Source organism: Epinephelus fuscoguttatus, linkage group LG20, assembly GCF_011397635.1.
Source record: "Epinephelus fuscoguttatus linkage group LG20, E.fuscoguttatus.final_Chr_v1".
NCBI lineage: Eukaryota > Metazoa > Chordata > Actinopteri > Perciformes > Serranidae > Epinephelus > Epinephelus fuscoguttatus.
Genome location: NC_064771.1, coordinates 14,460,513 through 14,478,008, shown reverse-complemented (window position 1 = coordinate 14,478,008; position 17,496 = coordinate 14,460,513). Strand labels below are relative to the sequence as shown.

Here is a 17,496-nt window from a genome sequence, read left to right as displayed (position 1 = left end):
AGCTCAGGTCTCAGGAGGATATGATGTAATGACAATGCTATGGTTAAAAACTATATTGGTGAAATGAAAATTTTGACCTAATGAATGTGTTAGATGAGTGGTTCTCAGCCTGGGGGTCCTGACCCCAAAAAGGGTTGCAAGATCGTTTCCAAGGGTTGCAAGGTGGTTTGGTGCAGAAAATTAAGTCGCATTTTAAAAATAAAGTAACATATCTTAGTCTGTCATTAGACTGACATTACATCACCTGTGCAAGTGATATAATTTGACTTAGAATTAATTTTATGGAGTGTTAGAGTCAAAGTGTGTGGGCACAGAGAGTGTTCCCAGCAGGTCATGGAGAGAGAAGACGTCATGAAAGGCCTGGTACACAATGGACAACTCCTATACTGTAGGTGCTAGCTGTTAAAACTGCCATCACAAACAAAGCAATATTTGTTGACATTTATTCATCAGAGCATTCACAATAATTACTCAAAATCAACAGGGAAAGGCGCGTAGAAGCAACTGCAGTGCATGCGATTACCTACCTGATTATTCTGAGGATTCGCCACTTGAAAAGCTTGAGAACCCCTGTGCAAGGTGACAAGTCAGGGGTTTGGTTCAGGTATACTGTGTATCACAGACTTCATGGCAATGCATCCAGTAGATGTTGAGACATTTCCCTCAAATCCAAAAATCAACCACATGGTGGCACCAGAGGATAAGGCAGGTGATCACCAAAGTCTTTTTGTGCCAATCCATACATGGAAAAGTTTGAGCTCTTGGTGGCACCAGAGGACAAAACACAGAATCAGCAAAGTTGAAGGGATTCATCCTCCAGGCACCATGGATATGTCTACTAAATAAAAAGGGAATCTGTACAATAGTTGTAGAGATATGATTTTATTGATACCATTGCAATTACAAATTCTGTATATCGGTGGTGTGTGCAAAAGCTTCAATGTTCAACTATTTTCTTAGTCAAAGGAAAAAACTGCTTAGCCTGCCCATTTGGCATTAATGTTCTCATACCATGGGATATTTACACTTGGTAAAAGACATGCTGCTCTGTTGGGAAGCAGTGGCACTGCTGCGTAGAGTGTCACATACATAGTGTTCATGGAATCTGAGCCCATGTTGTGCAGAAAGATGTTTCAGCATGTTGGTGTTTCCACCCTTGCTTGAAATGATCATATTACAGACAATACAAGTAGCACTTTTGTCACCTTTCTTCATGGAATGAAGCCACACGTCAGACCTTTTCTTCCTCTCCGCCATGACTCTTTGTTGCAAGTTTCCAGCAGCATAGACGCATGAGTTTGGCATCATTGTTTTGCAATGTGGAACTGTCCAAAAAACATGCTTGTATCAATAAAAGCATTGATAAAGCTCAGCGCCATACGTATCAAATGGATCGGACAGTTTGGAAGAGGTTCTCAAGTGGAACCTGTTCTCAACAGGCCAGCTCAAAGAAATAGCTGGGCCCTTGAAAAGGTCATGTGAGTGGGCCTTCCCAAAGTCTCCTTTACTCATATCAATGCATACACATGCTTTCTCTCTCCTACTAACACATATATGAGAGAGACTTACTCTGTGATGGGCTATATAAGCTGGTCGCCAGAGTTCTTTCTTTTAGAACAGTTACATTAAAAAAAAGGCCCATACTATTATCAGGATGGAGATTTCATTCTGAAACACGCTTCATTTGTCTAAAGCAACAATAAATACAGTGCTCCATGCCCACTACTGCTTTGCAGAAACAAAGAAAGAATTAAACAAAGTCACCAAAAAGAAGAATAAGAAAAGAGATAGAGTTAATTGAAGGCATTACAATATATGCCTACAAAACTATCACTTTTACCATGGTTTGCCAAAAGCACACGATATGTATGTGTACTTCATGTGAATAATACATGTACCTGTGTATGTGTCCGTTAATTACAAGTCTAATATGCTGGAATAAACCAGATGAGAATGTCTGTCAATTATAGTTCAGTCACTTACTGTAATACCTGTCTACATAGGAATTTCCAGTTCGTTTCCTGTTGTGAGACAAACCTTTAAACGACCTGTGGGAAAACTCAAGAATTAGTTTGCTGTACATACCTTCCACTAACGGGGCAGCGATGCGCTATAGCCTGAGGGCGGCTCAGACTGTGCTTGTCAGGCTTAGGGCTACATTGTTTGTCTTGCCTTAACTTCTAAAGGCTTGGTCAGAATGTGGTGGAAAGCAGGTGCACCTGAGAATACACAGGGTTGCATAATAAGCTGACCTGGAATCGGTGTCTGCAAACAGTATTAATACGCAAAACAAATGGCGTGGGTTTTGAATACGCTCTTTTTATTTTCTTTTTCAGAATAACTTTGCACATTGCGCTCATTTTAAGTCACTCATAGAAGAGTCAGCTAAAAGAGGTTAAACCATGTGTTATAAAAACAGCAGGTGCATTTGCCAAAACCTGCACAATTTTTTTTTTTTAATGACAGGTTCCCGTAAATTGGCAGCCAGGTACTGTGATACTGTGTGCTTTGCAGCTTGTGCTGGTTTATGTGTGGTTGCAATACAGTGGATGCTCCCTCGCTACATGTGACATTTGTTCATAGAAAAAATGTCCTTGTATCTGACACACCACAATCCTGCCAACTAATACACCCACTTTATTCCATGGTGTTATTTTTGGAAACTGGAAACTGCTGCTTGCTTGCTAGGAGTGTCATAGACAATAGACAAAGATGAAGAGAAAGGAATGTTCTTGTCAACAGTGAAATATTTCTGGAACGCCGAGGCACAGTGCAGTCACACTGTCAATTAAGTGCTTCCGGTGGAGAAATCACTGTCTGCAGTACATTGTGTACTGTATGTCACCTACTGTACAGAAGTACAATTGTGAGGTACTTGGGTCATTCTATTTTCTGCTACTAATGTATTTGATAGATTTAATTACTAGTTACTTTGCAGATTAGGATTATTAATACAAAATCTAATCAACACATGAATTATAATGTATTATTATGGCTAAAGACAACACTTCATTGATCCCTTGGGGAAATTCACAAAGATCTGGGGCCGGTTGCACAAAGCACAAAGCAGCAAAGTAAAGACAAAAATATAACATACCTCTGACTCCATCTTGACTGCAACATGGCTGAGTTCATGGAGATGAATGAGAAAATTAAGGTATCCCGAGAAGAGTGTTTTGCAAGCGAGAGAACATGATTATGCACTTTAAATTTTACCAGAAGCCAGTTTATGATTGTGACTGTCTGGAGTTGGATCACTCACCTCTCCAAAGTTACGATCTTCTCACCCCTTTAGAATTAATGACTGCTCTACGGTTTTATGCAACGGGATCTTTCCAATCAGTTATTGCTAAGGTATTTCATGTAAGCCTAAGTATCATACTTAAGGAGCAAACTTAAGGTGATTTGTGCAACTGGGCCCTGAGTACTTCTTAAACCACTGACAGTCTGTCTTCAACTCTAAAACTCCCAAAGCTGCCAAAAACTATTAAAAACTTACTTGAAGTCTGGTAAATTGATTCCAACCTAAAACATTTGCCACATTTTGTAAATATATTCAACCCTTAACACTTCTGAAAGTGTCAATTAAATCGCAACAAATATTGAATGGGTCGCCATGAAATTTTGTACAGAGATTCAAGGTTCTCAGATGATGAATCCTAATGACTTTGATGATCCCTGACTTTTGAGGCCCAAGGGCCCCTCTGGCCCTCACCTGCAAAATTTCACTCAAATTAACACGTACACAAGAAGAGACTCAAAATGACCACAAAGAAACATAAACCCATTACAAAGAGACAAAAAAGGAACAAAACTGTGACTATAAAGAGACACAAAATGACTACAATGAGATGCCAAACAACTACAAAAAGGGCCTAAACAATCCCAGATGAAAAACAAAGCCACACAAAACCAGAGCGAGAGATGTTTAATGACTACAAATACATGCAACACAACAAGAACAACCAAACATACATTCTGTATGTCTAGCTCCTATGAATGAGAGGTGGTGGTGGGGCCTCCTACATATCTGTGCCCAGGGGCCCATTGTCTCATAATTCAGCCATGGATCTGAGTGAAAACAAAAACTTTCAAATGGATTGCCATGAAATTTGGCACACACATTCATGTTCTATTTGTCCAAAACATTGGTTGTGACCAAGTACCTGTAGAACTGCTGTCATTCCCATCAGACTTAGCTATATGTGAAGTAGCAAATATTAGCATGCTGACGTGCTAAACAAAGATAGTGAACATGGTAGGCTAAACATCACGTCCAAAAAACAGGAATTAATTTCTGAAAGAGTTCAGGCACAGAAACATTGTACGTGCCTATCAGCACGTCGTCATTGTGTTCAGCTCAAAGCACCAGTCTCCAGCCGCAGCGTTCTAGCCGTGTGGCATGTGCTGCATCCATTCAGCTGCCAAAGTGCTCCACCCTGTAGATCAATGGAACATGTTACATGCTTTGAGCATTTCCAGTTACTACTAGACACTGACTGAGCTATCAAACTCTTGGATTTAAAGTCCCAGAAGAACAGGTAAATCCCCATCACATAGAAGTATATACATGTTTGCCAGTTGTAAATTCCAAAAACATGGTGACTCAGTTTTTCCGCCTTACCTCATACATTTGTATAAATCTTCAGCACAACTTATTAATGGATGGTAGGTTGTTTATTACAGTTTTTTCTGAATGCCTAAACACTACGATGATTTTAAAGTAGTTCTGAAATCATTAACACTTGCAGCTAATGTGTTTGCCAACTGTGACAAAATAAATGTTTATTCTCTGCTTCACACCCAGTTTGCAATTTTATAACACACTTTTAGCAACACATGTAACACTGGTCTCTACATTGCGTCACTAATTTGCAAATTACCTTTCTATACTGACACATTTGAAAACACTTTAAGACAATGAGTTCACTCACAAATCAGAGCTTGGGCACTATGAATAGGCCACAGGTAAACATTTTGACAGAAGTGGAGGCCAGTATTGGACAGAGAGATGTGGATGAAGTCTTCTTATGGCCAGCTCTACAAAGACATCTCTCGCAAAGGCAAACAATTCTTGTGAAACTCTTCAAACTCTTTAAATATTTAGTGTTAATACAGTACACACAAACCACCATTTGAACAAAGCACCAACTACACACTTATAGTAAAATGAAAAACACTTCTGGCTTTTGCTTTTTCTGTGAGCAGGGTATAGCAGCCTGCAATACTGTAAAAATCTCACACTTGTCGTAAACACACACATTTTTGTACTTATACGTTGTGGGGACCCTCATTGACGGAGTGAATTCCCTAGCCCCTTACCCTAACCTAAACCTAAACCTAATTCTAACCTGAACCCTTAAACCAAGTCTTAACCCCCAAACAGGCCTTTGAAAAAGTGAGGACCAGCCAAACTTTGCAAAACTCCTCACTCTGTTGCTAAAATATGTGTTTTGGTCCTCACCATGTAACATGTACAAGTACAAAGACACACACACATGCACACACAGGTATCCAAATGTCTAAAGTATAGTTGTGTATTCCAAACATAACACATCTTGAAGCTTTATCTCCAAACATTGTAGCCAATGCATTTATCAAGTGCACCATACTGCACGTCCTCTGCTTTACACAATATAACACACTTCTGGCAAAACTTTAAACATTAGCCTCCACATTGCTACAGTATTTGTGCCAAGTGCCTTTTTGACACATTGGCACTTCTAGATAAGTTCACTTACAAATCAGAGCTCAAGCACTATAAATAAACCCAGGTAAACATTTGGTGTGGACAACAATAGAGGCCCGTACTGGATGAAGTCTTATGGCCAGACCAACAAAGATGCAAGACTCAGCCTTTTTTGTCTAACACAAATGATTGTTTTCTGCAGTTGTTTGAAGAGTGTTAGAACATTTGAGGAAAAACAAATCTCCCTTAGTCATCTATACACATTTGAATACCTGTACTGCAGGTGCTATCTTTATTATAAGGCTCAAATATGGGTTTTTTTTAATATTGTTTTTGGTTAAAAATGGCTCTTTTGATCATAAAGATTGCTGAACCCTGGCCTAAACAATCAGAAAGACACTGTGAAGCAGCAGTCACACAGATCAGCCCCTGACTTCCTTGAGGGCATTTTAATGTTGACCTTCAGTTTCTTGTAAGAAGGTGCAAAGGAGGAAATATCTACAGGCAAGCAGATTCCCACACACTGTCACTGTGCAGGAATTTCTAAAAATCTATTACAAGTAAGAGCAACAGAATTATTAAACCAAACTAAATGCCTACAAAGTTGAAGATAAATAAATAAATAAATAAATAAATAAACACCTGCAGATATAGGTAAACAGGTTAGAGCGTATTCTGGTTCTTTAGTCTGTGGATTGTCAAACAATATGATGGCATTGTTAGTCATGGGTGAGTTAGGTGTAGTCATTACAAATGGGTTTACAATTCGTTTCTCTATACTTGTTTGCTGTGTCAAACATCAAAGAAAGAACAAAACTGAGAAGTTGCATAACACACCAAAAATAGCATGGCGAGAAACATGCAGAATCTCCTCCACCGCAGAACAGAAAGATAAAACAAAATCAACAAATTATCGATAAAACATTTACTGTAACTGTGAATCACATGACTAATTTCAGCGTTATATTTTGGGTGACTCATATTCCCCTGAGGGTGTATCAGATTAATTGCACATTGGGTGTTGTTTTGCAGGTGTGTTTGGATCTCTGTGGACCTGATTTCCTGGCACTGACTACAGAGTTCCAGTCTGTTAAATAATGCACAGCTTCCGTCTACTTGTGATAACACTTCTCAGAAGCTTTACACCCTTTTTCTAGAGACTCCACCTTCTTCTGTGCACACTATTGGAGAACCATCGGCCATGTCCAACTATTCAAAGATTTATGTTTACTAAGCACTTTACTACAGTGGCATTGATCATCAGCTTTCCTGTTAGGTCGCAAGTTTAGTGTCAAGTTCTGCAGCTTCCTTGTAATAGAGTTTTTATATCATGGGTGTTTTCTTATATGGCTCAATAACAATGTTATGGAGGTCACTCATCTAATCTAATCAGCATGGCTAGAGGCCATTCTCTGCAGCCACCTGATTCTGTTTTGGTGTTTAGAGACAAATCTGTGTTTATTTTATCACAGATTAAATAATGATGTTAAATCCTGAGACTTAGTTTTTCATGCATATTATCCCTAAAGATCTGTCCTCTCAAGAATATATAAGCTAATCAATGCCTGCTTTTTAAATTTATTTTATTTCCTATGGTTCTCCAGAAGTGAACAACTAAAAGCAGACCCACTAGTTCACTGCTGAATGTTGTAAGTCTGTGTAATCAAAACCAAATTTCGTGTCTCTGTCTCAGTGCTGTCACACCCGGAAGGATTTGTCACTGTTTGTCTGTGGCCTTGAAAAAAGCCATAAAGCGTGCCTCTTGTCACGTCCTCATGTATTTGGTTTACGGTTAACTGAGTACTCCAGGGAGCAAGTATTAACGTGTCCATATATGATTAAACACACAACAAAAAGTACCTTCCTTCCTTGTTACAAAAAATGCATCAGGGAAGACTTTTTTGCTTCATTTTCCTTCACTAATAAGTCACTAATAAATTAAAACAGACAGTGTTAGGACATCTGTTCACACTCAAGATGCAAAGGAATCTGTCAGGGTAGTAATATGTTTGGGATTTTGTTTTTGCAGGATGATAACATTCGTATTCCTGTAATTGTCCAGAAGAGATAGAGGGGAATGAAAGCTATGAGCCGTGCACCTGGACAGTTTCTCTAACATTTCTATTGTCAGTTCCAAGGCAGGTCAGACAAAGAAGTGATTGTGAAACGAGTCCAAATCAAACAAGATGATGCTCCGTGGTGCTCTGTAAAAAATCCCTGAGAAAAAGAAATGTTTTTCTTTCTTTTCTTCTTCTTTGTGTTTAACAGGGCGGATGGTCCTTTTGATAGACAGAGCTAGTAAATCATTGGCACGCAGACATCCACTGCATAGTTTAACTGAACTGATCGGTACAAAGACTCATAAACTTTTATTATCTGATAGCCTAAAAATAATTCTCATAGGTCCTATGAGGAAATGCACACATACAAGTCTTATTTATTTCCCTTTTGTTTGAGGTCTCAGAGCATTAAGTGTTAATAAAGACTATAGTTTTAAGCCAGTTTTTTAATTTTTTTGGTTTAAGTTAAAACCCATTGCACACAAAAATTTATTAAATTCCCTATTGCCCAAAAACAAGACCTACACATTTTTAAAAGATGAAGGTACACTCCACCATTTAATAATGATGACATAATCTGAACATTGCATGAAATCTAAAAATAATTCATGTTTGCTTTTCTTTCTCTTTCTCTTTCTTTTCTTCTTTCTTTCTTTTTTATGTTAGCTGCATTAATCGTGACTGCTCTATTAAAGAAGTGTCCATTTTGACACACATCAACAGATTTCTTGGAGCTACGCTGGTTTATTTACACATTATCTTATATATTCTTACTTAATTTAATATCATATAGTCTGATTAAGATTTCATATATTCATGTTTCTATAATATGCATTACTATGTAGCCTATTACTTGAAACTAAAGAAGTTGAGATGTGGGCAGTGTCCACCAATCCATTCATTTTCTGCTTATCAGGGGCCAGGTTGCAGGAGCAGCAGGCTGGACAAGATATTCCAAACGTCCCTTTCCCAGCATTATTTGCCATCTCCTCCTGGGGGATGCTAAGGCGTCCCCAGGCTAGATGAGATATGTAATCTCTCTGGCGTGTTCTGGGTCAACCCCAGGGCCTCCCACCAGTTGGATGTGGTTGGAAAACCTTTAACAGAAGGCACCCAGGAAGGATCCTAGCTGGCCCCTTTGGACGCAAAAGAGCAGCGGCTCAACTCCGAGCTCCCTCCAGATGTCTGAGCACCTCCCATCAGGCACCCTATGGAGGAAAATCATTCGGCCACTTGTATCTGCTATCTTATTCTGTCGGTGATTACCAAAAGCTCATGACCATAGGTGACGGTTGGTCTCCTGTACTACTGTTCATCCAACCATCCTGTACAGCAGTTCATTCTCAAATGCACACTTTTGCAGAGACCAAATCACCGTCCTAACCAGCACCAACTGGTACAAAGTTAGAAGCAGAGGTTTAGTGATCAACACTGTGGGCAATCATCACGATGATGAGAACAGGACTGACATTTTTGCACTAGTTTAACCCCATGTTTGTGACATCATGATTTACCCCTCAGGCAAACTCACAGGCACACCAAACACTTGTCACTCCATTAATGCTCACGCCCTATAACACATACCGTACATCTCCACCCAAATTTCATTTATCCTTTACATTCTCCTGTTTCAGTGTTTATGCTTAACTGGAATGTGTGAGGTTGTAACTATGAGATTGTGTCCTTAAACGACCATTTTGGCACTGAATGACTGCGTGTTTGGTATTTTTTTAGTGTGTTTTGTGCCCACATACAGTACACATTATGTATTGTGTTATCAACAGATGCCCCAAAAAATTCAGAGTCATGGTCCTTTTGTTCAGTGTGGGGAAACCTCATGTGGCTTTACACACAGGTGCTGACATCTCCACAGGTCGTACACTAAGCTGGACAGTCCTGACCTTTTACACCATAACGCTGTGTGTGTTGGCGTGAGTGCGTGCAATACAATCCTGGCATCACTTCAGACAAGGACTGCACGCCCACGTCCATCTGATGAGTGGTTGGGATAACCCCCTCTGACTGTGGCCCTCTCATGCAATCCTCACTTTGAAGAAACACCTGCTCGCCACCCGCCCACCTCCCAAACACACACACACATACACGTGCTTACCTGTTTAGTCAGTCTCAACAGCACCACAGCTCTCCACACTAGTTCCTGATATTGCTGCCAGATGACAAGTGTGAAGTGACTGCACGTGCAAGAAAAGTTTTAATTATTGGAGGATGCTGGAGATACCAGGAAGCGATTACGCTGATGTAATAAATTCTTGAGATGGCAATATCACGTTCATTTACTTCAAAGAAGTCCCTGTGCAACTGCACTGCCTGTACTCTCTTTATTTACACCCTGCCTTTAATATTTTTGTTGAAATCTACACCCCTATGATAGCATTAGACTATTTAGCATTAGCATAAAGAATGCACTGACATGCTACTGTGCTGATAGTTTGGCTCTGTTTTTTTCTTTTTTTTTTTCAAATGTTATGACAACATAGAATTGTTATATTTCTGTAGTTGGTGACTATCTGGCAGATGAACAAATATATCCTGACAAAATAATCTTGCTTGGCTGAGGCTACAGTACTTGTAATGCATTGCTGTTTAGATGATTGAAATCCTTTGTGTAAATAATTGCCTGTAAAATAAAACTCAGTCCAATAATTAGGCCGGGCTAATTACATCAGCTGGGTGTTTTCCCCAGGTACATGTGGAGTAATTATTGTTTTGATGATAGCTCATTCTCCTGACCTCGCCTCCATCCTTTTCTCTGCAGCCCTCAGGTGTTTTTCAGTCAGGCTCCGCCTCCGTTTTGTGAGGCCTTTATCTACAGCAGCAGACTCTCAGATCTGGCAGAGCAGCAGAGGCCGGTCAACGGGAGACTGAAGGTCAAGAAAGCAACTATTCATCCTGAGAGCTGAGACACAAACGGGTGCACCATGGTCGGTGAACAGCGCTTTGTAATCAGTGCCCGCATGATCGGAGCCGTCCACAGGGACTCACCAAAGCTCAAGGTGAGTTAAGACCTCAGACATTTTTATTTTAGATGTTAAATGTCTTTGCTGTACTTGAGAATATTTCTCTGATCCTTTGTTTTTTTTTACTTCCACAGATGTTCATGATATCTGTGTTATGGTCTGATGAGACTGAAGTGATTGTCTACAGGTCCTTCCAGGATTTCAAGAAATTTCATGTGAGTCCAAAAGAAAAACAAAATCCAAACAAGTGCTCAGTGTGCTGTTTATGTTGTATGAATAATCATTAATAAAAATGTATTTTTTTCCAAACAGAGGCAGCTGAAAAAGATGTTCCCTCACATGAACCCTTTCAAGAAAAATGACAGACTGATCCCAAAATTTAGGGGTAAGATTATCACTGTGTGACCAAATGTGTGACCATTAGGAAAAAGCCAAATCTTCTTTGGAGCAAACGTGTTAATCTTGATGTCATTTCCTCTCCTCTATCCAGGGCAGGCCAGGAAGAGCAGCCTCCAGCAGAAAGGATCCAAGCGATCCGTCAAACGCATGAAGTTCCTGGACAGCTACTGCGACAAACTGCTGAAATGTGACCAACCTGTGACTCAGAGCTCACAGGTCACACAGTTCTTCATGCCCAAAGACCATGACCTGCAGCCAGACTTCACCAAGAACAGGTAGCTTGTCATGTCAGCGTGTTACTTCAAATCATGTGAGAGGCCGATAGAAGTTCATGGTTATTAAACGACTGACTTCTCTCGCACAGCATCATGATCCTGCTGTCTGATGACCTGCCTGATGGCTCAGGTGGAGGAGGTGGTGATGGGACTCGCCAGCATGCAGGCAACGTCACTCACCCGTTTGTCACCCAGACCTACCGCTGTGTGGCTGCTTACGAGACAAAGGACACCAAGAATCGTCCATTTAAGGTGGCTGTGGACGAGAAGCTGGATGTCCTGATCAAAGACCCTGCAGGTCAGTTCTTCAGCTTTCATGCAGTCGCTTACTGAAAATCAGAAAGAAAAACCTTCCTTCACTTTCATTTCTGTTGTACTGAAAATCTGTGTTATCTCCTCTCCAGGTTGGTGGCTGGTGGAGAATGAGAATAAGAGTTTGGCTTGGTTTCCTGCTCCCTACCTGGAGCTGTGGGACACAGAGGATGATGATGGCGATGATGGATTCCAGCTTGCAGGTGAGAACTGACTGAATAATTGGACATTTGTAAGCCTAGCACTGGTGTGAGCTGTGACATCATTCAGCATTCATTGTGCCAAGCAATGCATGCCACATGCACATACTTAGCATTTTACTGTGAAGCCCGGTTGTTACAAACAGCCAACACTGGGGAGCGCTATTTAACCATTGGAAGTTAACATGCAACTGATCCTTTCTACCAAAACTTTGTACACTCTGGTTTTATTAGTCATTCTGTGTATTTGTCTTAATTTTACCACATGTCTCAAGAGAGACTTCAGCTGTGCAGCAGTTTCTGAGCTTATTGTCTTGTTTGTGAACTTCAGGTGCCCTGTACTGTGCCGTGAGGAGTTTCTCTGCTAAGGAGAGTGACGAGGTGTCTGTGCCCATTGGCTCTGTGGTGGAGGTGCTGAGGAAGTCTGACGACGGCTGGTGGCTCATCAGGTATTACAATCTTATCTGTCTGCAATGCAAACAATGGAGGATAGGAATCAGGTGCACGTGCGTTTGTCTACCTAGAGAGTATGGTTTTGTTAGAATAATATTTGAAGTACTGACAACAGCAGTATCAAATGTCAAATAAATTCCTAAAGTCAGTCTAGGATGTTGCCATAGTTTGCAGGCTTGTAATGAATTCCTTTTTCTTTGCAATCCTTGTTTCAGATTCAATGGCAAAGCAGGTTACGTCCCCTCCATGAACCTGCAGCCATACAACAACCCACGGGCCGGCCTTTACAGTCTGCAGAGTAAGCTGCACAGCTCCACTCTGAACCTGGCAATTCAGGCGCCTCGTCGACCCAGCAACAACGAAGACGGCCCACAGCAGGATTCAGCAGGTCGGTCCAGAGGAGAGCCCGCTGTGCCCGGGCGTCTCCACAAGGCCCGATCTCTGGATGTCCTCTCTGAGACCTGGACGCAAACACAGATGGAGAGGGATGCCCCCACCTCAGATGGTCGTGCACGCAGTGGAAGCAACACAAGCACTGAGATCAGCTTCTCAGGCTTCTCCTCAAGCAGCGAATCAACCTCAAGTTTAGCAGAGAGCCGTTCAGGCAGTCCTGCAGCCTCATCCCAGGCCAGTGTCAGCAACAGCGGGAGAAGCAGCCCTGATCTCAGCCTCTCTGACCGCCGCGGCTCCAACACCAGCTCTGCCACCTCTGTATCTGTCAGCTCCAAAGGCAGTGAGACGGCTTCAATCGCTCCCAGGGTGCCACCCAGACCCAAAACCGAGGAGATCCTGACCCGCTGCACCACCATGACCCGCAAGGCAGCCCTGGCCACCAAGACCCGGCTTCAGATTCAGCCAGAGCCCATCCACAGCCGCTAGGCCATCACAAGCCTTTGTTTAATTAAGTATACATGTAATATGTTAATTCTTGTCATACCAAAGATTGTAGAGATATCAACCTGGACAAGATAAATGTATGTTGACCACTAGATGAAGTCTAGATATGTCCCATTTGATCAAATGGAGGAAGGCATCTGAATATTTCACCCAGAATAAGAATAATAATGTAGCTTCAATGAAGCGTTAGAAGCAGCAGATGCAAGAAAACGTATGTGACATTGTCATAGAGCAGTAAACAAATATTGTCTCCAGCTTTGAAGACACTTAAGGGTAAATTTAGGTGGATTTTTGGAGTTTAAAGTGCCTAGGTATTTACACTGAACTGTATTTTATATGTCTCTTTTGAACACATAGAAATCAGATCTGCACGTTCTGAAATGTTTGATGATATAAAAATTATTTATCACCTTTTATTAATTATTAATATTTTATTTGCTATGTCGTTCACAGCAGTAATTTTACATTTTAATATGTTATTTTTCACCATCTCATTTACTTTGAGTAAACAGTTTCTCCTAATGGAAATGAACGTATGGCCTCAAGCAGGCTTGTTGTAAACTGCAGCAAAGAACACGTCACTGAATAGACTGGATACCAGTTTGAAGGCTCAGGCACTGAAATATGACAGGTGTGGCAGATAAGATGTCAGCAAACAGGAGAGACAATCTTATTTGTTACCTTCTATATCTACTATGCTGCTTATTATATGAATATGTATAAAGTTGTCCTTGTATGTATGTGTTGCATTACATAACCTGTTCACAATGCATCATAATGTGTAAGTTTAACATAAACATGTCAATAAAATCAAAATTTAACCAAAGTAACAAGATGTCTGTTTAATGAATATATAGGAGAGGAGTGGGTATAAATAAACATATGCACTCACTGCGAGACACCATGTTTTTATACACTATGGCCACATTCCTCAGTATGAGGAGTGTTTTTATTTGTCTTGTATTAATGAAAGAAATTGGTCAAAAGTATTTATAAATACAATAGTAATCTTGATTTATAGTGTCTTTCTTATTAAGGCTTTTAGGTGTGGCACAAAAGTTAAGTTCCAGCACAAATATGTATGAATAGAACTTCATCACAAACACATCACAAACACCATAAAATCCCACCATAGGAATAAAATTATAGTGGAAATACCCCAAGACATGAGTATAATGTGTTGCAATAATGCAGATGAGACAAAACCGGAGCAGTTAGTTGTCAGGGCATCACAGAGGATAGTATATCTTATTTATTTTTTTTTTTTTTAAATCATTTGCTTGAGAAATTCACAATTCGTTTCTCTGCTGAGAGTCAGTTGTGTCAGAAAGCACATCCACCGTTGTGGTTGTTTTCATTGAATGTAAGCCAGGGGTCTTCAACACCTTTAAGACCAAGGACCTCTGGAAATGAAGTTAATTTGTTAACTTAGGTTCGGGAGCAGGGCCACATCTCAACCACACCTCTGATTACCTGTCAAGCCTACTTATACCCGGTCAACCCATCCTGCTCCGTTTGTCTCAGATTTCTCGACCTACCCTCCCTTTCCCTTCCCTTCACGCATCACCCCTCCTACCTCATCCCTACCAACATTCCTTCATCCTCTCCTCCTGTCTTCCATCATCTCTTCTTATTCAGTCTGGTGCATACCTCTCCCATGTCTCTTTCTAGGTACTGTCTGGGGGGCCTGTAATCCGCTCGGGTAGGAAAACGCCTGAGATGGAACCCCCCACTGAGTCTCCCTCCGTCCGATCTCAAGTTCATCCTCCCAGACCAACCTAACAGAAGACATCCCTCTTCAACCTTCACCCCCACTTCCATCCATTCACCATTCCTCAACAACTACACCCCCTGAATTCTTGCTAGTGAACTATATATCAAACTGGGCAGGTGGTGGTTGTCAGAGGGAGCACCATATCAGTCTCAGGTTCAGTCTTGACCTGTATTTGCTTTCCAGGTAGGTTTACAAAGATAATGTTACAGCTGTCAGTTCAGAGGTGGATCCAAATGCAGATCAAACAGACAGATTTAAGTTTTCAACAAAAGGTGAGCTTTAATGTGGCTGTACAAGGATTTCCAAAAAGGCAGGCAACTCAAATCCAACAGGGAGCAGACACAAAAACCCAAACTAAAAAACAAACCACGAAAAGACATGAAGACCAGGGGATGACACAAGATGATGGCAGGAATGATGAACAAGGTATGCAGACGAACACAGACAGTACACAGATGGACTGACAAAGGGAGGCACACAGATATATATATACACAGAAGACTAATCACAAGGACGAGACACAGCTGGAGAAGGAAGACATGGGCAAAAGGAGAGAAACAGGGATTGGCTGACAACAAGGGTGGAGCAGACAAGACTAATACAAAACAGGCGTGAAGGGAAGACTCAGGGAACAAGGAAGGACTAATGAGACAGGTGTGACAGAAAACAGGCGGGAAAACACTAACACACAAAGACAGGAAGTGAAACCAAACGCGTCACATGAGGAGAGAATCTACAAAATAAACATCATGAAAAAAGGAACACAAAGTCCACAACAATATGAAACCAAAACCCAGGATCATGACAGATAAGCTGTTGCAGAAGGACAAATATGTTAGATTCACTTTGACGTGTATTTTTAGACTTTGAGAAGAATGAGACATCCCAGAATGACTGTCTAAAGCAAAGGCACAGACGGGAAACTAAATAGACTGATGTTTTAGTAGGCAACATGTTAAGATACAATTTTCCTGAGCAGCCACAATAGAGTAAATATATCTAGTAAAAATGTCTCAACACTAAACTACAAAAGTAATCCACCATTTATTACAATGTAGTGTCAGATTTTTGTCTTCTCGTACGTCTCACTTATCTACTGTAGTGTGACAGCATAAATAAAAAGCCTTTCTTGAGACAAAGCTGCTAATTCAAATAGCTGAATTTATTAGAGCAGCACCCAAGAAATAAAGGTGTGCATGTATTGTTGTGGCACATTTGTGTCTGAACAGCATTTTTGAATGAAAAATGATATTTTCGGACATAACTGCTGTAGATGTTTAAGGTTTGAACAATTTTATCTATTACTGAGTCATTAATAATTTGGGTTACAGCTATTTAAAGTGTAAATAATAGCTTTGGTGTCTGAATTACTCTGTTTTGTTTTTTTTTCATCTCTGTTTAAATAGCAATTATTAAAAGAAAGCAGAAAAACATCAATAAAACAGCTGATTCCAAACTCTTGTACAGTTGTGTACTTTATCTTAATGACAACCCTTTAAGATATTAGAGTGACAATGAATTATAAAATCATTTCAACAATAGTGAACTCCCTGCAGCTCTGATCTCACCAGCCAGTCATGTTTGTGGTTTGGTTTCGTCTCTTGAACTTATCAGAACTACATGTTGTTGAGCTCCCTGATAAGGTGACATACGTCACAGTTTTGTACACAATACCACTTCCTCTCAGATATTAGCCAACCTCTTGTTTTTTTCTCTGCTTCTCTCCGTACTTGTTTGTTGTTGTGTAACTTCATTTCATTGTTGCAGCTGCTTGATTTCATAATACACTCACACGCAGCGTATTATCTCTTTGGGTGTGCATGTGTGGACATGTATTACTTACGCTGTGAGGGTGAGGCCATAAATCTGCTTACAGAGTGACGTTGTGGGGACTTGCCTTCCCTAAGGGGACAAAACGCAACTCCTGGAATGTACCATTACATTTTAGGGTGATGACCTGGGTTAAGGTGACGGCAGGGCAAGGTGTAGGTTAAGGTCAGGCAAGTTTGTGTGTGTGTGTGTATGTGTGTGTATGTGTGATGTCTGTTGTTGCAAGTGTGAGTGAGTTTATTACATGAAATGATACTAAGTCAGAAGTGTTTTCATACACATACATATGATTACTTATCGATTATTTTAAATATTATGTAATTGTTTAAAGGCAGGGTGGCATGGTGGTGTGGTGGTTAGCACTGTCACCTCACAGCAAGAGGGTTGCCGGTTTGATCCCGGGTGTGGGAGCCCCCCTGTGCAGAGTCTGCATAGATGCAAATATTCTGGCTGTACTATTGTTGTCTGTGAGATCAGTATATTATATTAACATTATTCCTTAGTCTCTGTGACATATTAGGATGATTTTACAACTATTTGCTTTAGATTTCTTACATATAGCTCCTTTAAGTAGATTAGAAGACATTTCTTTCCTGTGTGAAACTGTGATTATAGATGGGAAGAGAACA

At 40.6% G+C, this 17,496-nt stretch overlaps 1 pseudogene; it reads left to right on the top strand.

The window, feature by feature from the left end:
- Window positions 1–10,616: 10,616 nt before the first annotated feature.
- On the top strand, window positions 10,617–13,173 carry LOC125880288 (NADPH oxidase organizer 1-like; annotated as a pseudogene).
- Window positions 13,174–17,496: the final 4,323 nt, after the last annotated feature.